Source organism: Corvus cornix, chromosome 1 (assembly GCF_000738735.6).
Source record: "Corvus cornix cornix isolate S_Up_H32 chromosome 1, ASM73873v5, whole genome shotgun sequence".
Classification (NCBI taxonomy): domain Eukaryota; kingdom Metazoa; phylum Chordata; class Aves; order Passeriformes; family Corvidae; genus Corvus; species Corvus cornix.
Genome location: NC_046332.1, coordinates 51753715 through 51780057, shown reverse-complemented (window position 1 = coordinate 51780057; position 26343 = coordinate 51753715). Strand labels below are relative to the sequence as shown.

General features: G+C 41.0%; 1 protein-coding gene across 2 annotated transcripts in view; it reads left to right on the top strand.

Annotated features, from left to right (window-relative positions):
- Positions 1-7216: 7216 nt before the first annotated feature.
- TRPC4 (transient receptor potential cation channel subfamily C member 4) overlaps positions 7217-26343 on the top strand; it is a 133979-nt gene continuing 114852 nt past the window's right edge. The window contains exons 1-2 of one of the 2 annotated variants that reach the window (XM_039566770.1): positions 7217-7544; positions 8091-8377. The gene's annotated coding sequence lies outside the window, so the exon portion shown is untranslated. Of the gene's footprint in view, positions 7545-8090; positions 8378-8417; positions 8592-26343 lie in introns of those variants that run through there. The other variant, XM_039566776.1, reaches the window with a different exon arrangement.

The window sequence follows — 26343 nt, the reverse complement described above, 5'->3', positions numbered from 1 at the left end:
ATCCATTCTAAGCAAACTTCTTATGGTAACTGTTGTTCCTACTTACAGGGTCTTTAATGGTTTTTCAGTTATTTACGATTTCTTCCTGGATGCTGAGTGCACAGTCATAATGGAGTGATAAAGAAAGAGGGTTGCCATATCATAAGTAAGAAAACTGAGTCTCAGGAACAGCACAAAAGAAGTATTTACAAGGCAGGAAGAGAAGTGATGACTCAAGCCTGAGTCTCTGCCATCCCCTACTTGTTCTAGTGTCTGTCTGCAAAATGAGTGAATTTTATACGCTCTCAGGTTCGACACACTTTCAACACAACCCACCACCAAGCTGAACTGTTGTCATGCTGCTGTTTTATGAGTCTGACCACTAATATACTGTAAAAGCCACACAATTTAAAAACTTCTCCCTTTCTCAGATGTTAAAAACATTACTGATGTGTTTGTGTGGTGGAGAGAGAAAAATAATTACGTTTTTCTAAAAGCTTGGGTAATTAGTCTGTGATTTGAATTTAAAACAGAGTTCCAAATGGAGGTTAAGGAAAAAAAATAGATCTTTATCACAATGCTAGCTAAAAAAAAATATGGAAGTGATAAAAGTACCAAAAAGTGCCTTCAGGACAGGAGTCGGTTGCCTGGTGCCATTTTAGGCTCTGTGGAGCTCCTGGACAGTGGAATATCCCTCCAGCTCTTTAGGTGGGTGTGGAACTGCTGTTAGGCTGGGGTGGACCTTTGGGGTACCCCAAGGAATCTAAAAGGGTGTCTATGGTTAGGCAGTTGAACTCTTCATTTAAAGTCCATTGTTTTAAACCACAATGGACACAAGCCAAATTCCTGCACTTGAATGCAGTGGTACCCTCCTGGCTTTTATACGACTCTGTCCAAAGACAAGAATACACCCTTTTCAGATATAAAGGCCACGACAGAAACTGTAATTTGGTCTCTTAAGCTACATATGCTTCCAAAGTTGAATCACGCTGTTCAAATGGCATCTGAGAGTGCAAACAGATTGGCTGCATGTCTTTCTTAACAGCATGAAAACTCAGTTTCCCAAAATATCATAGATAAAAAGGGGTACACTAAGTTTTGGAAAAAAAATCTCATTACAGACACTTAGAGAATCTTCAAGTAGGAAAAAACCCTACTCTTTGAAAAAGGTTCATATGTTTCAAAGATATTGATTCCACAACTTTCTCATGTGAAATCTTCCAGTATTTAACACTTTTTATAGTTAGGAACATTCCACTTATGTATAGTTTAGGCCTTCGTTGTTAAGATGAAAAATTGATTATTACTTCTACTTCTGATGAATATGTTAGCTGTCTCTTTCTTACTCTTTCACAACTATAAACTATATGACATAACCAATCTTTTTTTAGCCAGAACAAGCCCAGCTGAAATACTCCTGAAAGATCACATTACCTCATTATCCATGATGCTGATCTCCAGGCTACCTGCATGGGGTTCTTTTTACACCACTGTCAAACGTGAGGTTTGAAGTTGATATAAACTTCTGCTCACCTAGAGCAAAACAACAGTTTCTCTCATGTTACACTCCTGGTAATACATCCTGAATGTCTACTAGCTTTCTTGCCAATAATGTTTTGTTTTTTTTTTTTTGTAACAGCTTCTCATGGCTGACTCTCTCTTTCAGCGTGTGTTCCACTAAAATCTACAGACATTTCCTACCAGTAATCTAAGTGTGTTACCACTTTCTTTTTTTGAAGTGCTGGTCTCTGCTGTTCTCAATCCTATTATTTCAAGCTCACTTTTACCAGATCTTAGAAGCCTCCATCTTTACATTTCTCAGCTCTTTCACACCATTAAGAGAGAATAAAATCTAGGTATACACTCTACCACTTAAGAATGTAAATCAACAGCTCCACAACTCCAAGAAAAATCTCCTTTTCGTGTGTGTTTAAGATGTTCAATCACCTCTTCTCCCACATTGATTTGAGGTAGACCAATCGGTTTCAAAAGATTGGTCTCTAAGTTTCCTTAGAGACTTTTGATGTATCTGCCTTCTCTTTTAGGAAATCATAAACACATTCTTGGTAACGCAGTGTTGCCTTCTCTTTTTCCCAGACTTTCTTTCCTGAACAGCCTGTACCATTCTCTATCAAGACTCCAATCCTTTGATTTATCCTACAAACTCTCTGTCTTTCTGATTAAGTTATAGCTTTGTTTGTGTAGCAAGACATTTCGTTCTTTCTGTTTATTCCACATACTTAAAGATGCCTAAAATGTCTGGCTAGTTGCCCTGGAATCCTGGCTCTTGTTTTCTTTTATCTCCTGATTGAAATACGCCACTTGTTTCCAAGATTTCAGATCCTTTATCAGGATACCACCCTTAAACACAGGTAAAGGTTTCAGCTCTTTCTCCCATTTCATTTTCTTTCTTTCACAAAAATGGGAAAGGGATCATTCCTTAGGTTTACTTTCTACTCTTCTTCAACAAACTTTGCTGTCTTAAGGCTTTAGCCATGTTATTCTAAGGATGAAGGTTCAAACATCTGATTCTGTGTGTCTATCATGCTGGTGTTTACATGCAAGATTTGATCTCCTATTAGAGCCAAAAGGGGTGTAGTGTGGATTCAGGTGGCTGTGCATAGGTGTTCAAAGCCTACAAAATTTCACAGAATATTTGGTCTAACATACAGAAATGTACAGGTCACCTATAAGGCAATTTCCTTGGCAAGGCAATGCAAGGCTGGTCAAAAACCATCTGTTCCATCTTTTGCAGGCATCTTGGATCGTCTTAGGCACCTCAAACAGCGCAAGGCACCTCTGTTTTGGGGTTCGCCCCCTTCAGTAGAATGCTTAGACAGGATGTAGTAGCTCACCCAGAAGTCAAAATGTACATGCAAAGCTGAACTTTTCTCTAAGATCTCATCAATGTATTGAATAAATTTCCATTGGCTCTACAGGGAGCTTAGGACACTTAGGAGTTCAAATGTGTACACCTTAATGTAGATGCCTCTACTCTGGAGCCACATCCCACTCCAGCAGAGGGTTTGATTCATGCCTTCCTAAAACCCCTACACTGAAAGACTGTGCCAGAAAAACCTCAAAATGGAACAGCTGAGTATTCTGACAGAAAAGTAAGTGCTTACTGGGAAGCACAGACATATATGAAAATAATCATGGAGGACAAAAATTAAATTACTTTGAAAAACACCAAAAACTTTACTGATGTTATCTTACTATTCATTAAAAATTGCAAAAGAAAGCAGTGGACCTTACTGCACCAAGTTCCATCCTCTGATGTAAGAAAAACAAGCTTAAATCATTCAAAAACTCCGGTTAGAAGAAGGGAGAAAGAGCTTGTAGCATGTCATTAAAAATAACAAATGTGAATTCTATGGAACTGACAAATGTAGGCAGATAAAAGTAGATTAATTGCTTGCTGTCCACCAAAAATATGAATTGTTGAGATTCAAGTAGCAATAAAATGGGAATCTACATAGAATTCTGCATATTTCTAATGTAAACTGAAATAATAAAATTAAATAGCAATTTAACTGTCAATGAAGCTAAGCGACTTTCTTCCTGCTACTAAAATACAAACCACAAATATCTTCTTACCTGAATAACTTGGAAGTCTTGAGAAAAAGTCAGACAAGAATTTGCTTGTCATGAACCGAAATTAAGGTTAAGCAAATGCCAAATATTGGTATTGTAAATTTTTTCTAGTAGCTCACTTGTGTTAGACATGTTGTATTTTTTTTTATTTTTACCTTTTAATGAAAAAAAACCAAACCAAAACAATAAAAAACAAAAAACCCAAGCCTCCCCCCCCCCAAAAAAAAAAAAAAAAAAAAAAGCCTCAAAAGAAATATAGTTCAAGATACTAGTCTGGCATAGAAAAACAACCTAAGGGAAAGAGTCCTACAGTTGAGGTCAGTACTTGCTTGTTTTACAGAAAGTGTTACTATTTATTCACATCCCTGGGTCAATCTTTTCCTCTAGTTCTCCTTTCCGTCCCATGTTCCTGTCTCTCTCTTCACTCACAACCGTTCTGCCCCACTAAACCTTCACAAGAGTGGTATCTCTGCCAACAAATGTTTCATAGAAAATAACAGATTTCTGCTGGGGTTCCCCACCCTCTTTCACAGAATCCACATTAATCAATCAGTCAATAAAAGGAATCTTTTTTTCTCAAGTCCCAGAAACTTGAGTTTTGTCTAATGGTATTTAAGTACATAAATGGCAATACACTGAGTTATGTGGAAGGAAAGACTTAATATTATGGAATGATTGGTGTGGGCTGGCAAGAACCATTTGCTGCTTGCAGAGTTCTGTCTTGGAGAACTGCACAGTCTGTAACAATAGAATTAATGAAATTAACTTGTTACAGATTTCATGAATTAGATTAATACAGAGAAAAAAATTATGAGCCTTATTCTGTGTACAACTGCAGTCTCCAAAACAAACATAGAAAAAAACCCTAAACTGCAACAAGAGATACTCTTGTACTGTGTGATCTTACATCATTGCTAATGAGCAATAGATTGGCAGAAGCATATTTAAAATTACATGAGAATAATAAGAAATCTGAGAAAATCTTCCTCCATTATCCCAAACCAATAAAAATACAAATAATGTTTTAAGAAATTGAATAAAAATATTTTAAATAATTAGTATAAGTGTCTTTCTTATGCCTATAAATCTCCATCTTGGATAAAATTTCAGAATCTCTTATATGTTCATGCTAGTAAGAAAAGCTGTCATTAACACATGAAGAGAAGGAGCTGAGACATAAAAATATTATGGCACCTTTTACCTGGTACTAACTGAGCAAATATGGTTAAAATTTCTGCATTGCTTTTCCCTTTCTTTGTTAAAGATAATGAGGCAGGTCAGCTTACCTGATTTGGGTAAAATTATACCGAATCACAGATGCTGCAGCTGTTCTTACCTGTACCCATTAATAACAGAAGGTGAAATTAAATAGTATTTCCTAAGTGTTCCAACTCTATCTTGTTTTTCAAGCTGTCTTTAATCTTGTGTTTTTCTGTTCATGAAATAAAACCAAAACATATATCCTAGTGATATTTGCACGAACTGCAGAGAGAGGGGAAAATCCCAGTCTGTTTGGTTTTTTGGTTATGTAAGATTAGGTTGAATTGAAAATGGTCAGCACCTGGGCATGTGTCAGTAGGTGTTCTGAGGAGGAGGATGTAATACAGGAGGTTGAAACGGAGAAGGTCCTAAAGGGAACTTGTTTTGGTGGGACACTATGAGCAGATTAAGGAAAGGCCCAGTCATGCTATTTATCCCCCATAAAACCTCAACATGTGATAGAGGTTTCACAGAATGTTTAATTTTTCCCCTTTACTTCTCTCTCCTGGCCACAGTACTCACTGCTGAGAAACATTTGGCAGCTAGGTACACGCTAGGATTAAAACATACTAGCATACACTCAAAATGTTGCGAGGATCCCGACCACACTGTCCTGAACCAGAGGTAAAATTCTGTTTACTTAATTCTCATCTGAGTAACACCACAGAGATTTTATCTGAACATTAGTTTAATAAGGAATTATAAGCATTGGGAAGACCCATGGGAGACTGCTAATGGGTTATCATACGTAAAATGCCAGAAAACGTAAAACACATTGATAGTGCCATGTTGCGCTCACCCCTGCAGAGTAGAAATGTCACAATATGCATGAAAAGACATAGGAAATACTGTTAATTATAGAGATATTTGCTTCTGCAAAATTAAATATTACACTCAAGCCAGAAGTTGGCTTCTCATGATCTAATAAGGAAATATGTGGGGGGAAAAAAGCACTCGGCTCTGGGTAGTAAGCTGTGGTTACACTTCCAATCTGTAGCAACACAGAGCAATACCAGTGCTGTTGGTAGCCTGCACAAGAGGTACAAATATGCTCCAATAATAGTTTGATGTGCTCACATTGCCAATTCAAATACAATCTGATGGAGCAGCCGTAGCCTTCACTGCAGGCTCTCTGGCCCTCTAGTGTGCCTCTACTTACCCAACGCTCTCTCCTTGCCTTTGTGTGGATATGTATGGGTGGGTCTATGTGTTTATACACAAACATTTGCATACACATATGTGTGCTTATTAGAATGGCTGGCTCAGCTTTCCAAGCAGCTGCTTTTGGCATTTGATCTGTATTTGAACTGACATTAGTTGATCTCACGCGTTCAATTGTCATCTTTTAGGAAGAGACACACAGAGACCTGTTACAGACTGCCTGCACTGCATGCTGCTCTGTGGCGTGAGGCTGCTTTCTGAGTAGGTCCCCAAAGGCATGATGTTCCCACTGAAATCTCAGCAGTGCCTGATTTGGGGCACATCTTAAACACGTACGCCAGTGGTTCACACAGCAGTCTGATGTAGAGACTTGATGCTGCAACCGTGGAAGTCTCAGAGCAGAATCCATGTGGCATTTTCACTGCACAGCTTAATGCAGATTAATTGCATCACCTCTGCTGCCCATGGAGGTCTGGTGGTCTGGTGCCTGTTCTCACAGTTGCCTTCGAGTGTGCTGTGGCTGGCGGTTTCTTCACATTTACTGTAGTGACATTTTCAGGCTCGCCTGCTTTGGCAAGCACTTCACTCCTCGGTGATCCAGGGAGGCAGGTGAAACCCAACGCGAGGGACACGCCCGCGCCGGCGGTGCGGGAAGCAAAGGGGCTGTTAGCGGCTGGGCTGCCTGTGTGACACTGCACGCCCTGCTGAGACGGCCCTTCCCGGGGCTGCCCTGAGCTTATTTCACCCCTTTCTCTCCCGGAGCCCCCAGGTGGAAGCTATTCACCCAAAGAGACGAGCAAAGTGCGAAAGCGGTGGCATGCTGCCCGGCAGTACCGGGCGGGGGCCATCCTCCCGGCGGGGAGGAGAAGCAGGAGTGGGCCGGAGTTGAGGAATGCTCGCCCGGGCACGGCAAGCTCTGCACACGGTGGCGGGTGGCCCCCTGCCCGCATCGTGTCCAGACCCCAACGCGGGGCTGACTCCAAACAGACCTCAAATTATTATTATTATTATTATTATTATTATCCCCCAACCAAGCAATCAAAACTCAGCAAAGACTTGGATGTTCTGTTATGCATCTCTGTCTCTGTACGTTGCATCTTTTTCCTACCATTTCTTAGCTCGTGTATTTAAGTTCTGTCATAATTTTTTTAGGGAAAAGAGAAGTAAAGTGAGGAATTGGGTGTCTAGCAGCCTCATTCCCTCTGCTCCTCTATTACTAATCTTGGCTGCCGCTTTATCCCGTTAACGTCCAGGCCGGGCTGACCCAGGGGCACCGGGCGAGGCTGGGGCGGCGCAGGGGGCAGGGACCACCCGGCTGGAGGCTGCGCCGAGTGGCGCACCCAGGGCAGAGCTTTTGCTGCGCCTCGGGAAGGAGCGTCGGGCGAGCTACCTGGAGCAAACCTCAGCTGTAGGCTCGAAGCGCGGCGGGCGAGGCCCCCGCGGAGGCGGACTCATAGAGCCCCACCGCGGCTGCATGGAGCGGGTCAGGGCTTTCCTAGATGCGGAGGGATGTAATAGCCAACTTTCTCCGGAGTCGAGGCTGCTCCTTGGTGCGTGTGCCTCCGAGCGGTCCCGAGCGGTGCGCGTCCTCGGCTCGCCGACGAGCCCCGCTCCAGCGCTCGGCGGGCGCCTTCTCGCTCCTCCCCGTCCCCGGGGCGGCAGGCGGTGAGCCCCGCGGAGCGCCCTGGGGCGGCCTCTGCGCGGAGCCCCGCGCGGTGCGCGGCGCGGCCGCGGGGGGGCGCAGGCGGGCGGCGGCGGGCGCGGAGAGCGGCGCGGGCGCGGGGGCAGCGCGGCGGGGGCGGCGGCCGGGCGGGCGGGGGGCGGCGGGACAGCGCCCGCCGAGGCTGAGCCCGCGGCCGGCCCAGGAGAGAGCGCGGCGGCGAGGACGGAGAAGCTCGGCGTGTGCCCCTCCGCGCTCCTTCTGCCGCTATTGGGGTGTCTTTCCCCCCTCCCCGCGCCGCGCAGCCCGCGCTCCGGAGGGGACCGCCGCGTCGGGAGGAGCTGGTACTTTTTGCAGCCGGCATGAGGCTTACCGAGGGAACAAGGAGACGCCGCGCTAAGCAACCGGGGAAGAACCTGCCTCTCATCTGTTGCAGCGGAGTCCGGCGACAGGAGCGGTCCCCCCGACCGGAGGTGATGGGCACCCGCTGACTCGTGGGCGTGCGTCCGAGAGTGCCTGCATGTGTAGGAAACATGGAGAAAATAAAGTAAAAAATGTGGATAGTGCCTGAGACGGACGGCAGCCAGTGAAATAAAGCAAACACCTTCTAAAAGGATTTAATTTACAAACAGGATTGAAAAGGGTACAACTTCCATGGAAAAATGTGACCTGTTAAAACAGCTGTCGGAAGATGCCGGCTGTCGTTGCAAGCACCTAAACCAAGTAAGTTTTCATCAACTTTGATCTATTATCTTTCTGAGCCTCTGATTACCTTTTTGACCCTCTGGGAAAAAAAAAAAAAAAAAAAGGAAAAGAAGTCCCTAGGACTGTCTAAGGTAACTTTTTCCGCCGACGCAAGCAGCATAAAGCGACATCATGCACGCCCTTGGCCCTTGGTGATAGTCCAGAGGAGTATTAGGATCTCTTCCTTCCTCTGGTATGTAATAAACGTATTTTTCCCTGGCAGCCGCTGCCGTGGGAAGCGGCATCCTTCGGTCGCTGGGTGACACCTGCAGCCCAGCGGAGCGCCCAGGGTGCCGGAGGGAGCGGGCCGGGGCCGCTGCGCGGGGCAGGAGGAGGCTCCGCACCTGCCACCCGCGCAGGTGGGGGCCCCGCCGGCCCGCCCTCGCCCCCGCGGCTCCTGCCGGCGCTGAGCGCACCGCGGCCCCCGGCAGCGCCAGAGCGGGAGTTCGCCTGTCGCGCACACGGGTGGGTGCGGGAGCCGCGCCGCGGGCCGCCCCTGGTCCCCACGGTAGTGACGGCCGCAGCTGCGGTATCCCCGCAGGCGTGTCTCCCCGAGGGGACCTCGCTCCCCGCCGGCGCAGTCCGCAGGGACCCTCCAGGGAAGGCGGGCATCCTGTCAGGAAGCCCCCAGGAGGGACCTGGAGGACGGCGAGATGCAGATGGCAGAGGCAGAGCAGGGTGAAGTGGTTCCTGGACAATAGGAAGGGGCTGGTGGGTTCATCCCCGCGTGGGGTTTACACGGGCAAGGCCCTGACTCCTGAGGTGGTGGGAGAGAGGCTATGGTCTTCTTGGGAGGAAGCAGCTGATGCTCTGGAGGTTTAAATGCCGACAGAAATTCAGCACTCTACCAAGGGACACAACTGTAGTTGTGGCTACAGTTGTCCAAACCTACGGATGTGTTAATCTATTATTTCCCTGTTTTTTACCAGAAATGTAATTTATGCACTTTTGTTTTACTGGACTTAGTTGAGTGACTTCCTGTTAGCATGGCAACCGAATTTTAAATTTCTCTACACGTGACTTGTGAGATGGCTCTTCGAACATTACAACACCTTTCAGGTAGAAGTAAATAAAAACACCTTCTAATGTGTGTTTTTGTTACAGAGAATGGGTACTCCACAAACAAAAAATAAAAAAATAGGTACCAGAGATTGCATGTTGGTTTCGTCTGAGAAATAAATATTTCTAAGAAACAGCACGCATAGAGGTTTTCTGTAGAATGCAGAATAGACAGAATGGGAAATAGTTTAAGTTCTACACCAACATTATAAATACTAACATTACAGCACCTTTAAGTCCAGTTTGATTGAATTTTCAAATTTAATTGTACTGCAGTGATATGGAACATTTCAGTGTTTATGTTATTTGCTCCAAAGCCCACACCTGGATAACTTAGCAAGGTTTTCTGTACAAGCATACTGAATTTTCCATAAATTAGCCTCATTCACTTAAGCAATAGTTTCGTGTACAGTTAGAGAGGCCAGGCACCAGTGAGAGTGCTTTAGACCTGCTTTAGAAAAGAACAAATTCTGGAAGACCTGAATTTACGCCCATTTTTTAGGCAAGACTCAGAAATAAACTTTGTCCTTCAATATCAAAATAGCTAAAACCAAACACAGTTTGGTCTTCCTTTGGTGTTGCCTTCTACATTGAAAGGCCTTGGTTTTGTTTGCAGAAGGATGGCATTCTTTACTATGTTTTTCTCTTTTTTCTTCTGTTGTTCAGGCTTAGGAGCAGATGAGACTCTATTTGGAAACAGGAAAACAAAAATATGTCTGTCGTTTAAATTTAACTTCAGCCACTTACTCTGACTCTATGTATAGTAGTCATTGCCCTTAAAATAGCTCCAGAAAAAAATTCCATTTCTTCTTATCTCATGCTATTTAGAGCCAAATACTGCTAGCTGAAATTTAAGTGAAATTGAGGTCACTACAGATCTGGTATGATTTTGATTATCTTTTTGAGATATCTTTGCTTATCTACTGAAAATGTTGGGTCCTGACCAATGTGGCTCTGCTCTTGGTGACAGTGGGCTTGCATTTCTTCAGTGTGGAGAGACCACCAAGTATATATTGAAGGACACACATAGAGAAAACTGTTAAGGGATTAGCTTTCACCTTTGTGTGTGTGTGTTTATTGCCTGACTTAAATGACAAGGAAATATGTGCATTACTGCTCTTCCCAGGACCTGAGACCTGTCTCCATACCAGCACACTGTTTAATCTGTCAGCTTTTTATGGGATTTGATTCACTGGTGTGAGGTGGCAAAATCAACAGGGAAAATCCTATCTGGCATCTCCGCTGGCCTCTGGTGGTGCTGCTAGTCAGTGTTAAAAGGGACTAAATTAATTCTGAAAATGATGACTAAGTCACCATAACTTATCTTACAGAAAGGCAGCATAGAAGCAGGAAGAAAAGACTCTGTTATAACCTGTTTAAAGAAATATCAGATAAAAATAGATGATGAATTGTTCTATTCAGATACCTAATGACTTTATGAGTGTCAGAATTATCATTACTTTTTCTGTTCAGTTTTAAGCTGTGTTGGATTATATTCTTGTTACTTTCTCAAATACAATATTCTTCATTACTGAAAGAAGTTTGTGTGTAAAACTTTGTGTGTAAGTCAATCTTCCATCACCATGTTTTGTGTCAAAACAAAATTCCAGAAACCATCTGTTTTACAAGTCCTGAATCATGGAGAAAGACAAGCCAAACTTGCCCTTGCTTTATTACACTGACACTGCCTTAAGTAGTGTAGCATAGTGTTAGTGTAACACCAGCAGCAATGGTGCCAGGATCCTCATGTCCACTGCGATTTGTTGCTGAAAAAAGAAACTCTCCTGGCTAAATACACATTAATTAATATAGTTTTATGTAGTGAATACAGGGGAAGGCTGAGCAAATTAAATCTTTCTGTAACAGATACGCATGCAGAAGTCCTTCAAAGGGGCATTACCTTTCAGTCTAATAGAATCTGAGACTGTCAAGAACAACTGAAAATAAGACAATTTTTTTGCACAGTGAAGTTTTCAAAGGAATTAAAAGGCTTTTAGTGTGCCACAAAGACTAAAAGTAACAAATAAATGACTTTGCTATTATATCATATTCTTCTTGGAGTTGTGGGCTGTTTTGGTTTCATTTGAGGTTTTTCTTCTCCCTTCAAACTTCTGTTTTGGTTTAAATTCTCAAAGTACTTCTTCCACTCTTTTACAACTATATTTCTGGTTTAGATATTGACTGATGTGAGACAAAAACTGAAAAGAACCTTGGATGAAAATTCCTTTTTTTTTACAACTAAGTTATTTTTCAGCAAATGTGGGCTGAAAGCTTCCTTAAATTTGAGTGAATTTTATGTTTGTCTAAGATTACGAACCAGTCAAACCTAATCTCTGAAGTCTGACAGTTTCTGCAATTTCTTGATCACTGAGTCTGTGCTCGCTACATTCATCTCAAAAGCTTCTGACATATTTGTGCATGTCAGATGAACCACTGGAATGTTATAATAATATTATCTGGTATATTATGCAGTGGGTAGAAAGGGGAACAGTAAATGGAGAAAGATTTTTCACTTGGCTTTTCGGAGAAAAAGATTCTCCTGGAGATGCTTTCTACATATCATTGAAACCTTCTGAGGAGCAAGCAACCTTTCCCCAGGAGGCAAAGGCCTCCATCCCACCACTGGTGCATGGACAGCCCTGTAGCAGCCAAGCCATGGGGTGGTGCCCTTAAGCTCTTCCAGTCCTAGCTCAGCACATGCTGGTTTTCCAGGATACACGAGGTCTTTTTGTTTGGTTTGGTTTTGGTTCTTCAGAGCGATTCTGATACCAGTGTTAAGGACCAGAAGTACATCCTTCCTTGGCTCAGAGAATCAGAAAGCTTATGCTACCTGCATTCACACCTTAGACCCTACTGGCAAAAGAGGTCCTGGGCTCCTCATGTCCTTATGCCAGCTAGTCAGGCAAAGCACGGATTGGTTGATTTAGAGCTGGCACCTAGGAGGACACCAGCCTCCTGTAGATCTTGCAGCATGCAGGCTAACTTTTTGTGGCTACTTTTGATAACCTTGAACTCACATGAAATACCTATTTGCCAGCTATCAAGGTGAACCTGCAGTGTTTCTCTTCCTTTCCTGGAAAGAGAAGGGCTGAAGGAGAGAGTAAACCATCCTCTGTATTGTGTCATCTCCTTTATAACAGAACAAGCATCCTCCACAGGTGACTGTCTCTCTTTGTTAACCATGCAGCAAAAGCCAAGACAAGGAACCTTCCTTCTTAAGATAGATTTGCTGAATCCCAGCTGTGCAGAGCAGGCTATGATAGTACATCATAAAGGCTAAATAAGCACAGAGGTCAGTAGATACAGGATAAATGGATGCTATTATCAGCCTCAAAGGTACATTTAGAAACCCCAAAACATGCATAGACATGCACGTACTCCTAGCTGCTGGGCTAACTTCTAAAAAATCTGTAAATAGCGTGAACTCAGAACTGCCTGTTGGATGTACACTTCTGGGAGTTTGCCAGCTGCCACCTCTGCAATCCAGTTTCCTTTCACAGAATTCTTCAAAAAATAGATTCTTATGCAAACTATCAATAACTACTTAAAAGTTCTGTCACTTTTCAGCTCAGGTGTCTGCTTCTCATGTCTGTCAGAGAGAGGCAGCTGCTGCCAAAGGACACAGCATTTTTCTCAGTGATGTCTGAGTAGTGGGGGTGATTATTAACCCAGGTTATAAAGCACGAGAGGGGCATTAATACAGCTCTGTATCCAGCCCAAAATGTATGCTGAGAAGTTGGCCTGGCCTGAGAGCCTCACTAGTCCTTACATCTCATCTCCTAGAGAGATGTAGGCATTCTGCCAGTAAAGACCTTCCTGCAGTAGACTCTCTGTGGATTCACTGAGAATTCAAATTCACCCTCTAACCATCATTTAATTAAAGTACCCACTCACATCGGGGTACTAGGGTAGCAGTGCTAGTAGAATCAATGCTGTCCTGTGTTTTTTAAATTAATGGGTAAACTTTTAACTGTGTTCCTTCTATAGTTCCCTAAATCAGGGGAAGAATATCAAAGATTTAAAGAAGAAATCTGTACTACTCCCTAGCATACAGATGTTTTTAACAGATTAGCAGTTTGCTGTCAGGCTAGAAAGTACTGGACTAAGAAGACAGAGCACCAAATTTACATCCAATTAAAATGAGATTTTCTTCTATATGTTTTTCTTCTAAAAATTGATATACTTTAAATTTATTTTATCTTTGCCAAAAAATATTGTATTCTGTGCATGGATTTGCTACCGTCATTTCCATTATAAAAAGTAAACCAGAACCTTTACTTCATTTGAGTAAAGGAATGAAAAATAAGATTATAGCAGGAAATGAAGGGTCATATTGTGTCTGATTTAAGATTACTCCTAGTTCATTCCTATATACTAATTTCAATTAAAAAAAATCTAATGAAAAACTTTGAAAAGCTCTAAAAAGGGATTTTTGAAGGGAAGGCCTGTGTTTTTTTTCACCTAGGACACACAAATTTGATTGTAGTTGTAAACACCAACCACCTACATTCCTTGTATAGTCACTGGAGAGAGACAGAAACCTCCAGTGAACCAACTAATCCATCCAACCTGACATAGAGTGGAAAGAATCAGATATTTATTGTTGCTGATTGTTGTTTGATTTCACACAGCTGAAGCAAGGAAAAATGAACCTTACCCTAGTGGTGTCAAAACCCCCCCCCAAACAACCAAAATAAACATTTTCAGAGGAGACAATAAATAGACATTGGTTTTCTTCTAAGCTGTCTTGAGGTCCTGTTGACTTTGCTGATACTGATGCAGACATCGCAACAATGTCTGCAACGTAATTTAAATATCCTGTTGTCTGTTCTCAGAATTTTTAGGAGTTTGTGAATGGATTGGGTAGCTGAAATACAGCTTCTAGTTGTGCCAAGGGCAATGGGAGTGTCAGCTGGACTCTTGCAAAAGAAAAACACACAGTTCTGGGTGCTCACATCCAAGGGCAAGGTGTCTCTTTTCCAGAGAGAACACATTGTATCTGTGGAGCAAGGAAAGCACCAACAGATTCTTTCTTCAAATGTTCTCAGCATTGCCAGTGCCACAGTGTACCTTAGTCCACTACATGCAGAAATTATCTCTCAGTGATGAAATAGTTTTAACTGATGTTCATGTGGAAATGCTCATTATTATTAAACACTTCAAAAGGAATCCTTCTGCTGCACTTCAGCACTGACTGCTGAATGGATCCTGCCTATCTTCCACTGAAAAATAGCTAAAATATCCCATTTGTGTTTTGGTTATACAGACAACATTTTTATTCTTTTAGACTGGGAGAGGTACTGGCCATTAATTTCTGATGGTAATGATCTGAAGTTATGAGAGCTGCAGTCAATCCCTTTCACTTGTTTATGCTGGCATAGTGAGTTTGTTTTTCAAATTTGGTGTGTTCCATAGTACATTTATACCTACAACACCACATGTACTTTCCCTATAGTGGCTTTTCCCTAGCTAACTGATGCCCTACAGCAGGAATTTTGACCATTAATAAAACCAAATACAAGTTGCCTAGAGAACAGTTGTCTAATTTGCCTTAAGCCTCTTAGCTACAAAACTGTCATTCCAAAGGCAGTAGCTAACTGTTTGTCTTTGAATTCATCTAGACACCGTAACATCAGACCTCTGAGTCTGTATAGCCTTTAGAAAGAACTTGGAAACTTCATAGGGTGATTCATATGACATATCTTGAAGGAAATTAATTTCCCTCTGCAGGGTGTGCATTTCTTCCCGTTTGTAATGAAGGAAAATTGGGATGACAAACCAGCCTTGGATGTCAGTGTTTTGGATTCCTGGCTTAGTGAATATGTGTCTCGCCTTTATTTTTCACGTATTTTAAATTGAAGTACTTTATTGTGTCACATAATGATTAATAAGGTTTCCTAAGTCTAATATGAAGAATGTGCTGTATTAATTTTTTTAAACTGTTAAGGAACCTAGTACCTACAGCACAGAGATCACGTATTTCAAGTTGATGACATAGGCAGGTGTTTATACTAACTAATAGTCTTTAACTACTCTTGTATTTTCTCATAAAAGGCATCATGCTTCATAGAGAGTAATTGCAAAATAATATTTTGGTCTGAGCACTTATATAAAAATATTTTATTCATGATTGTTTAACTTAGTGATATTAACTTTGAGCATAATTTATACATTGAGGCCAGTTGTACCACATACTGATGTGATTTGAGATGATAACATTTATTTTGTTTGTGTCTTTATATAGAACTAAACTTCCACATAACTCTTTTTGTTCTTCTTTTTTTTTTAATTTAAAATTTGCTTTCTTTTCACAATACTTAAACCAGGCAGACTGAGCAGGGGTTTGAAAGTCCCTACTTTTCAGTGTGACTTGCCCACAGATGAGAGAAGCAGGGGATGCTCAGTGAGCTGGGTTGCATTTCAGTTCTTGGGCACTAGTCCATCTCAGAGCTGCACTGATTGACTGAACTATCTTAACTGCACAAGCTGGATTTTATAAGGATGGGTTAGGATCAAAGAAGGATTTCTTGTTCATCCCCACCATGCTTCCCATGCACTCATTTCCTAGACACCAGCCTCCTTTTGCTACTGCTTCTGCTGGCTTTAAGCCAGGTTGGAACTTTTTCTATATGAAGAACTCCTTTGGGTTAACTGCAGACAGGATCTAGCTTTATAGGTTTTTATAATTAAAAAGATTCTCCAGTGCATAGGATCTGGATGTGTGTCTTCAATCTGTTCTGTCATTTTATTTTGTTAAAGAAACATTACTCTCGTAGCAGGATATTTCCTTCTTAGCAGCCTTAGCGAAGGGTTTTACCAATGTCCCCTTAACTGATGATCTCCTGTGCATTCACCCATGTCCCTTATTAACTTCGGATTTCCCATTCACTTGCTCAGTACATGAAGTCCAGAAGTTGTAGGTGAGCTCTTATGGAGACTGAAGAGGATTTCATTTGGCTTCAGTGGCACCAAGTTCTGTGGGAAAGAAACAATCAGCTGTCCCTGAGGAGAGGTTTGGGCTAGCAGTACCTGTGTCTGGGTCTGTAGGTCTGTGTGATAAGATGTTCAAGGAATTCATCATATGGTTAATCCTCAAAGCCTTTGAAATTCTTCAGGGCATTGCTAACACCAAATTCTTCAGGGCATTGCTAACACCCAAGAAACATGTTCTTTAGGACACTGTATCTTGCAATACCCAAACCCCACGTGTCAGGGTCCTTATTTTCAGAAAGAATCATTGCTGATTAGTGATTCTTCTCAGTGATAATCTACAATCAGCCTTCTCTTAAAACCAAGAATTGCTGAATTTGGGCAAGATAGCAAGGGCATAAGTAGGACTTTGAGGAGGATAGAAATAAGCTGACATTTCAAAACAAAAGTGGACAAAACAGTAAGTGTTGTCATTTCAGAGCAATCAAGGAAATAAAGGACAATGAAGACCATGACTCTTGAGAGACATTAGCACACTCAAGTAGGTCAGCTCATGCTCATCTTTCCCATGATACTCCCAGTGACAGATAATAGACATCTTTAAGGGCTTGATTTCCTTCTGGAAACATAATGGGTTGGCTGACATGTACTGGGGCAATATACCTTAATCATCTTACTCCATTAGTGTTTTCCTGCCAAATTGCCTACTTACTGTTACTTTAACTCTCTTTACTTAAACCCATTGCTGAAAAACACAGCCTACAATAAAAATTACCTAAACAAATCCACCACTCATGATAGCAAAGCTTTATGTTCAGCACATGATGGAATTCATTTTAAGAAATAAGATGATTCCTTCTAATTTAACCTTAATTCAAGAAAGTATTCAAGCATAAAGAAGTTTGGTGTTCTACTGAAAGTAGCTTCAGAAGGTGCTTCTTGTTAAGCATTGGCTTCATTCCTCTACTCTGTATGAGACATTTTCACATTTTCCTTAATCCAGGTTTAAGGAGTATAATTTGAAAATTGGGGTGAACATTTTATATATGACAACAAAGAAAAATATCAATAATGCATAATCTAACATCTCTTTAGCAATTTCCCAGGTGTTAGAAACATATTTAAGACGTTTATGCTATGCATGTTTGCATTCTCCCTTGGAAGTATGACTTTGATTCAGATATTCAACTCATCGTTCAAAATTTCTCCCATTCCTTTACCATAATTGCCTGAGAAAAACTCATTTTATTATGTGCTTTTGTTATATAAGCAGCTGTCATTTAAGAAGGCCATTTTGTAGCCAAAGATGCCATGTTCAAGAACTCTTTCAGCTGCTTTTGCGTATCATAAAGGTTCCTAAAATCGCAAAAGCTTTCTGCTTTTTCATATTTTTGTGTATTTATTAGTCATACATTGCAACTATGTGTGCTCTTTGGTCTTAGGGAAATATTAAAATCACAAGTGAATTTAAAATTATGATAATGGTCAAAGTAATTTGAAATTACACCCGCCTTATGTGAAATTTTACAAAATACAAAATAAAACAATTGAGCCTTCTCATTAATCATACATGCGTATAGATGATGTAACTTCAGAAAATTTGTCCCCTTAGTTTCAAGAGAATTGTAGGACTCTGGCAGCTTCTTGTTTCTTCTCAATAATTTAGCAGTTTATGAAAAATATATTTTGTTTACTTTTCCACTCTGATGCAGTTAATGGAATTACAAGTTGTGGAGAATCTAATCCAAAATCTCTTATCTGTTGAGTATTTTAGAAAAATATGTAATCCTGAAACATTCATCTGTTTGCAATTATTGTCATGATTGCAGCCACATCTATCCTGTGTAATATAAAGTTTTCTTCGTTCTCTTTCTAAATACCTTTTTCTTGCAGTTTACAGACTCATATATATTGAATCTTCATGGAGGGAAGCAGTGTACCTTACTTTTTAAATATACTGCTATAGTTGACAAGGTCTAAAATCTCACTGTGTCTCATTATAAGAATTCCTGCTTCTTTCCATTGCTGGGAAGTTGACTTTAAGAATGAAAATCAAGTAGGGAATGACACGTACAGTTTTTAAACCAAACCTCTTTTTTAATAGTTTGTAAAACACTCAGGGACCGTTCCAAACAGGATTTTATAGTATTGCCAAGAAACTGATTTCCTTTTCAAGGTTATAGCACATCAAATGAAAAAAAAAAATCAGTCTTGGGAGTCTACTATAAGGAGAACTCTAGTGTACTATTACGAATTGAATATGTTCAAGCTGTTATTAATACTTCCAGTAAATCCCATAAACTTCACTGAACATAAGGTAACATGGGTTTAACATTTTATCTACCTAAGTTAACTGTGAAACCAGGTGTTGTATTGTGATGGAATGATTTCCCGGTTTATGGATGCCCCAATTGTATTCTGTGCCAAAATATTAGTATTTATAGATCCTTACAGTTTTGTGTGTATATACACACAAATAAGAGCACGTGTATATTTACATGTGGAGAGAAATATTTATGTGCACTCTGTAACTGGCACATGTGAAAGGTTTATATTTGCTCTGGTGAGTGAAAGAGAAGAGCTAACCAAAGTTCAGGAATACAGCCTATTAAAGTGTCTATCTTGTGTGAACACACACAGAGTTATATCGGTATCCCGTTGGCTGGGAATATTAATCTCTTTGCACTTGTTTATAAGATGTAAAAACTAAGTGACTGAGCCCAGCTCTTGGCCAAGTACGGCTTCTTTGCCACCCCAAACAGAGCAGAGCTGTGAACTTAATGGCAACCTACCAGGGCATGGAAAGTTAAGAAAGAGGCAGTTACTTTTCTTGTGAATTTAGAGATTCACAGGAGGTGGAGGCTTCTTAAAAGCCAGCAACTTCTGTCCGTGGAGCTGACATCCCTGACACTGTGGAAACTTAGACACAGCTCCTACAAAGGTATTTTTTTCCTCAAGTCTGGTAGCTAATACAGGTTGACTAGGACTAATCTATTATCTTTCACTTTGTTTATTATCCAAAAGGAATTTTTTTTTTGTAGACTTTAATGTAGAGGTTATAACTCATGCAATTAAAAGCACAGCAGTGTATTAGATTCATGTAAGTCTAACAATAACATTTTTAACTGTTTGATCCTCAGGTGAACAGCACATGGCAGCTGTCAGGGAAAGCATCTGAAAGGAGGCAGGATACTCTTGTGCTACACGGTTTCAAAACCTCCTTAGAAACCTGCTTTTGAGTGCAAAGACTAAGGGGTACATAATATAAAATGAAAATGTAGTCCAGAGAAGCTGTGCATGCCCCATCCGTGGAAGTGTTTGGGTTGGATGGGGCTTTGGGCAACCTGATCTAGTGGGTGTCATCCTCTCTCCATAACGGAGGGGGTGGAACTAGATAATCTTTGATGTTCCTTCCAACCCAAACCTTTCTAGGATTCTGTGATATGATCCTTCAGGATCCTGCTGGATGTTTCACAAGGCATCATTGCAGAAGCCTGGGAGCTGATTTATCCAGTTCCTCTCAGTGCTAGCTGGTAACTTATGCAGTGGAACTGGTAAATTCCTTGATCAAACAAGGATAAGTGCTAAGTGCTACCAAGACAAAATTAAGGAAATGCAAGGATTTGAGTTGGGTTGCCAGGTCAGAAATGAAGATGGCCAAAAGCTGCTCACAAAGTAGATTTGCCAGCTTAAGTGAAGCCAGTAGCAGCTGTTCTGGAGAAAAGATAGAGTCCAGACTCATGTTTGCTGAGGTCCATAAAGCGGGCTCTTTTCTTCATTCATTGCATGATCGATTTTCACAGATGTGTTCACGGTTCTTTCCTTTAATAGCCTAGTGCTTATCTCCTTGTTGTTTTGCAATCATATATTCCATTTTTAATTATCATAATTATTTTACTCTCATGCAAAATCCCCCAAACTATACAAGGTCTGTCCTAGTGCTGGATGATAGAGAAACCTGAGGGTATTGGGGTTCCTTCTCCAAATGTCTAAGCCTTGAATTCCAATACAAAGAAGCTGAATAGTCCTCTTCAGGTAGATAACTTTATTCAAGTATACAAGAAGCAGTAACAACCTCTGAGAGTCCTTTATTAAGTGAAAGGTCCTAAGTCATCATACCTTGTTATCTCTGGACTGCTGACTCTGTTCCTAATCAGAGGGCTGGAGTTTCCAGAAGTGTAGTAACAAACACTTACCTCTCCCATTTTCTTCTGTTGCCTTAGGAGGTTTCAGTAGTGGTCAGAAACATGACTGCAAGTTTCCTATAATGCTAAAACCAAGGAGAGGACATATCCAAAATGTCTATTTCGAGTTTAACTAAAAAAAAAAAAAAAATTAAAAAGGGAAAGAAGTTGCTACAGGATTAAAGGTATAAGTTGGAGAGATGAGATCAGAAAGCAGTAGTAATTAACATCTGTTTGAAAGAAGTTTTAACAGCTGTTTAATTCCAAAAGATTAAGAAACTGTTCAAGTAAAACACACAGACTAGGAGGAAGTACACTGAGGGATAGACAAATACTAAACAGATTTCTAACAGATTTTAGGAGTAGATAAAACCGTGGTTTGCTGAAGGGGAAAGAGATCACTCCAAGTAGAAGATTTAAGATCGAATGGTATAGTAAAGCTATATCACCGTGAGTCAGAAAGGTACAAAAATCACTTTCTCTGTCATTTCCTAGTGCCAGTGAGTGAAAGAGGTACTAGTAATTTGAGAAATAGTATTTTTTAGGCTATAAAATAAGTAGAGCTTTGAGCTGCACTGGTAGTGTAGCAGTACTGTTTTACTTATACACATGTTAGCTCTTCATTGCTTTCTGACCTATAGTATCTGGCAGATTTAGACAGAAATCCTATAGTAATTAATTTATTTATCATTTCCTTAACCCCAGCCTACCTAGCTAATTCAAAGTTTGCTTTACCACTGACTTCAGCTGTGATATTACTTAGACTACTGAGTAGTTGTAATGCCTTTGATATTTTAGCAGCAGTCAAGATTGAGAGACAGTGTGAGTGGTGGGACAAACTGGCTTACTGGAGTGTTGGCAGTAGAGGATGGAACATTTTACCATATACCATTTTGGAGACTTCACATGAGAAAAATCAAAGGGGACATGAGAATGTCTTAAAATTTCCTGGGAAAGCACTGAGAAAACAAGATATGATAATACCACTGGAGCCTTAAATAACACTATCTGAGTGACACCAAAAGTCAGCTATGTAGTATTGTGGATGTAATTGCTGAACTGTAGCAGTCCTGGCAGCTTTTGAGAATCAAATGAATCATGTATTTGGGTGGTGTAAGATTCTTAAGAGTATTTAATTTTCTCTAGCTGTTGAATAAGAAGCAACACAGAGCAAGAGCTACATGGTGTCTTGGCAGTCAAGTAGGAGAGACTCCAAACAAAGAAAGAGTTGGAACAGATCCCTGAAAATGAATATATTGTACTGGAACAGATAGATGAAGCTAGGTAATGAAAACAATCCTTTTTTTTTCCCAAATAAAATCAATTGAAAGTGAAAGACTACCATATGAAATGTCAAGTGATCTTGATAATTTGTGTCTTTTTCTGAAAAAATTGTGTTGGTACTTTCTCTAGAAAAAAGCGTTGATTTCCTGAGTATCAGATATGTAAATCTTACTTGTGCGAAATAACACAATGAATTTGCAAACTGTAGTGGATTATGATCTGGAGGATAGTAACTTAAATGAAGAAAATAAACTGTGTTATTGGAAATTTTTCAACTGATTTGAATACAGTCACAGTCTCACTGCCTGCATTTAGATTTTTTTAAGCCTCGTAACGTGTGTTTAACAGTGGCAGAAAAAGTGTTTCTATAGACAGGAGTATAGTAACAGAGTACCTTTACTTGCTGTAGTACTCAGCAGGGTCTTTGCCAGATACAGTTTCTCTGTGGGTTTCTGTTTCATAAAGTCATCCAATCTTCTATGAAGCCCACAGAAATTTTTAGCATCTTCACAATCCTTCAGCAATGAATTCCTCAAGTAATTGCTTGAAGTCTCATCAGCTCTTTCTTTTTCTTGAACCTGACTCTTACTGCCTGTTTGATTGCCTCTGGATCTCACACCTGAAAAGCCAATGAACAATTAATCCATGTCTGTCCTTTTCTTGACACCCATAATTACACAGACCTGCATTACATCTGTCATCTATCCTTCTTTCACAGAGTGAAGATTTGTACCTTATTTAGTCCTTCTGCTTCTGGAATGTCTTCTGGACATTTAATCCTTCTCCTGCCCTTGCCTGGAGGTTTTCTGGTGCAACTGGCTGAATTTTTTTAGATAAGGAGCCTAGAAATGCATGTTCAATCCTGCACGCCACTCAAACTACAGACACATACACGTTTGCATTAGTGTGAGTGAAAATTCTGTTTGACAGGAAATGGGCATAATAATTAGAGAAAATTCATCTCAGCTTTTGGGAACCATGACTCCAAATTGCTTGCCTTGTCCCTTTTTATAAAAGAAAAGTTACAGAGTACTTCTTTTCCTGAAGCCAACTTGGCAGAGGTAGCTGAGGCATGTAACTGGTCATAACTCATTTATGCATAGACGAGAAAGGAAGATCTATAAAATATCTTGTGCTTTGTTTATGTCAATCTATTTCAGTGCTGGGAGCTTAACTTTTATTCTACTAACTGAAATAAAGATCTAACAGTGCTGCAGAACCTGAATCATTATCTTGTAGAAATGCTTGCTAATGCTAGTGATCAGTCCTTTTAGTTCCTGTACATGTGTTAAAATTCTGGTTGTTGCTCACTGTAGCATATGGATCTAATGGAAATTGTAGAAGAAGTTTTGTTATTCACTTGAATTTTCCGTCTCTGCCCAGCTGAACTTGTCATTCTGAGTTGGTTAAAAATGTATCTCAGTCAGGCTGTGGAACTGTAGAATATGAGAATAGGAATTTACTGAGTCATATAATACTGAAAATAAGAGTTGGGAGACTACTCACTTAGCCATGCAGAATCCACTGTTCTTTTCTGTCTTTCACACTCTAAATACACATATCACAAAGTTAAAATCCCTCTTTTTCTTCAGACTTGAAGTTTATCATTTAAATGTATGTGTTTCTCTTTAAGACATCCAAAGAAAATAAATCAGACATCCTTTAACAAAAGGTTAACAGTTCAGTTGTTTTACCAGTTTGTCTGTTGGGAAAAGGAGTCATCATTCAACCTCATTTCTCTCACATCTACCTGAAAAATTTACAGTTTATATTATAGGCCTGTTAAGATGCATTTATAATCAAGTTCCCCTCAGTTGGCAGTGACAGAAACATAACCCAGCCATCGACTAGAGCAATTCTGATTTTCACCAGAGTAATGTTTGAAAGCTCCGCACATGCCAAAGAGTGATGTCAGTTCCTTAGAACTGCAAGGTGTTGTCTTTGTTACTGTATATGATCAGCCACAGTAGAGGGAAGCCTGAGTAGGCAGAAAGCCCATGGTTGTTACATTTCCAACCTTTGAGGAACTATTAAACTTGAATGTTTTTCACTGTATTATAATGGATTTTTAATTACAAGCAATACTAAAATAATTTGATTCTGTCATGCTTCTCTGTGACAGAGCATTAGAGATGATGATCTGGTAGTTCAGACATGCCGCAAAGTCTATAACTCATGTCACTATTTAATCTGAATACAACACTGCTTTGTGTTTTTCATTTTGTGGTGTTGCTGAATTCTTTGCTCAGCAACTGCACTGTAAGGCTTATTCTGCTCTTGATATGTTTTGATACGGGATTGAAATACTTGATTCCAGCAGTGCTCAGCATCTTGATCTTGCTGACATAGATCACACCCTTTGACAGCTATGCAAACCCTTGGGATGTCACACATTTGCATTACTCTTTCAGAAAGAAAAAGACTCAGCCTGCATTGGTTCATTTGGGTCCTTACCACAGGCTGCAGTCCTTCATGTACTACTCCAGCATGGGTCCCTTCCATGGTGTGCAGTCCTACAGGAAAAGGCAGTTCCAGTGTGGGTCCCTCATGGGGTCACAAGTCCTGCCGGCAAACATGCTTCAGTGTGGTCTCGTCTCTTCATGGCGCCGCAGGTCCTTCCAGGAGCCTGGTCCAGTCCAGGCTTCCCCCAGGGTCATAGCCTCCTTTGGGCACATCCACCTGCCCCAGCGTGAGTCTCCTCCACAGACTGTGGGTGGGTCTCTTCTACGCTCATGGACCTCCCAGGGCTGTGGAGCACAGCTGCTTCACCATGGTCTGCACCACGGGCTGCAGGGGAATCTCTGATCCAGCACCTGGAGCACCTCCTCCCCCTCCTCTCCACTGACCTTGGTGTCTGCAGGGCTGTGCCTCTCACTCTTCTCTCCAGCTGCTGTGGTGTAGCAGTTCTTCTTCTTCCTAAATATGTTCTCACAGAGATGTTACCGCTGTCACTGATGGGCTGGGCCTTGGCCAGCAGTGGGTCCATCTTGGGACTGGCTGGCACTGGCTCTGTTGGGCATGACGGAAGCTTCTGGCAGCTTCTCACAGAAGCCACCCGTGCAGTTTCCCCCACCCCCATGAAAATCTTGTTATGCAAACCCACTACAGCCCAAGCTTAGCTCCCCTAAACTCATTATACTGGTTCAAAACCAGCACTTCTTACATTGCATCTTAATGTCTCTCCAATTAAAAGGTCTCACTTCTGATTCACCAGTTTCTTCCTTTTCTTCTTGGTGCTATTGTACTTACCTGCAGTGGTCCAAAGCAGATGTTGTTTACCCTGAAGAATCACATTTTCTAATGGCATAGTTATTATTAATAAAAGCACATTATAACAGAGGGATCAGTCTGGGATTAGTTACATCTTACCTAGTTTTATGAACATAAGTAAATAAATAGACATCCAAAATTTTAGTTATTCATTGGTGCAAAATTAAAAGTAATCATTTTTTCATTTTAAGGCTGCTTGGGATGAAAAAGCATTTACACATTGTCCTGGGTTGCAGTGTATTCCATTATCATCCTCATGAGCTGTTGAAATCAGGTGGGGCAGTGTTTCCTTGCCTCCTCCCCCCAGACTATCTCTCTATTAATGGCCCATCATTGTCCTGCCACATGACTCAGAGATAACTCCCTCCGGACTATCTTCTGTTAATGAGCCTAATCAACACTTGGCCTCATGACTCATTACCCCACTGTGAGATGCTCCACCCAGAGGGAGGAACCAAGCATTCCATCCTGGATATAATCTGAGATTCCAAACACCACAGACACCCTTTCCACTGGATTTCCAGAGGACAGGAACTACACAGCCACCACTGGACCTTCTGAGGAAGAGCAGACCCTTTTTCTACAGGACCACTGCTTCAACAGAACCACATCCACCGCTTCAGGAGGACTGCAGCCACCATTTTATCGGACTGCCACCACCACCGTGACTAACAGGGTGTCAGGTTGTATCCTGACTCTGTCAGTTTGAACCAATGTTTTCTGCCTTTTTTTTTTTAATTTCCCTATTAAATTTTTATTCTGACTTGGTGCCTCCCACTGTTTTTTTTTTCAAACTAGTACACACATATATTTTGGATTACCAGTAGAAATTATTATCTTGTGCATGAGAATCAAGAGTGAGTCATGAAGAAACAGGGGAAGAGAGAATTCCTATCAGCCAGACAAGATAGACCTCTCGGCTCCACGAGCACTGCTAGAAGCGTATCTAATGAAGGACAAACCACAAAGGCAGACATTGGAAATACATTCCCAAGCAAGGCATCTAGATCTTGCAATTGCCAAGTATGGTCTGTTTATGCTCATCATAAATGTTAATGCTATGATTAGAAGAGAAAAAGGAGAAGAGGGCAGGAAAACCAGCAGGAGTCATAACAATGGCAGAACTTGGAGTAAATCATTCTTCCTGAAATGGACTGCTTATTTTACTGGAGATGGGCCTGTATCTCATTCTCATCATTAGACTATGCATTTGAAAGG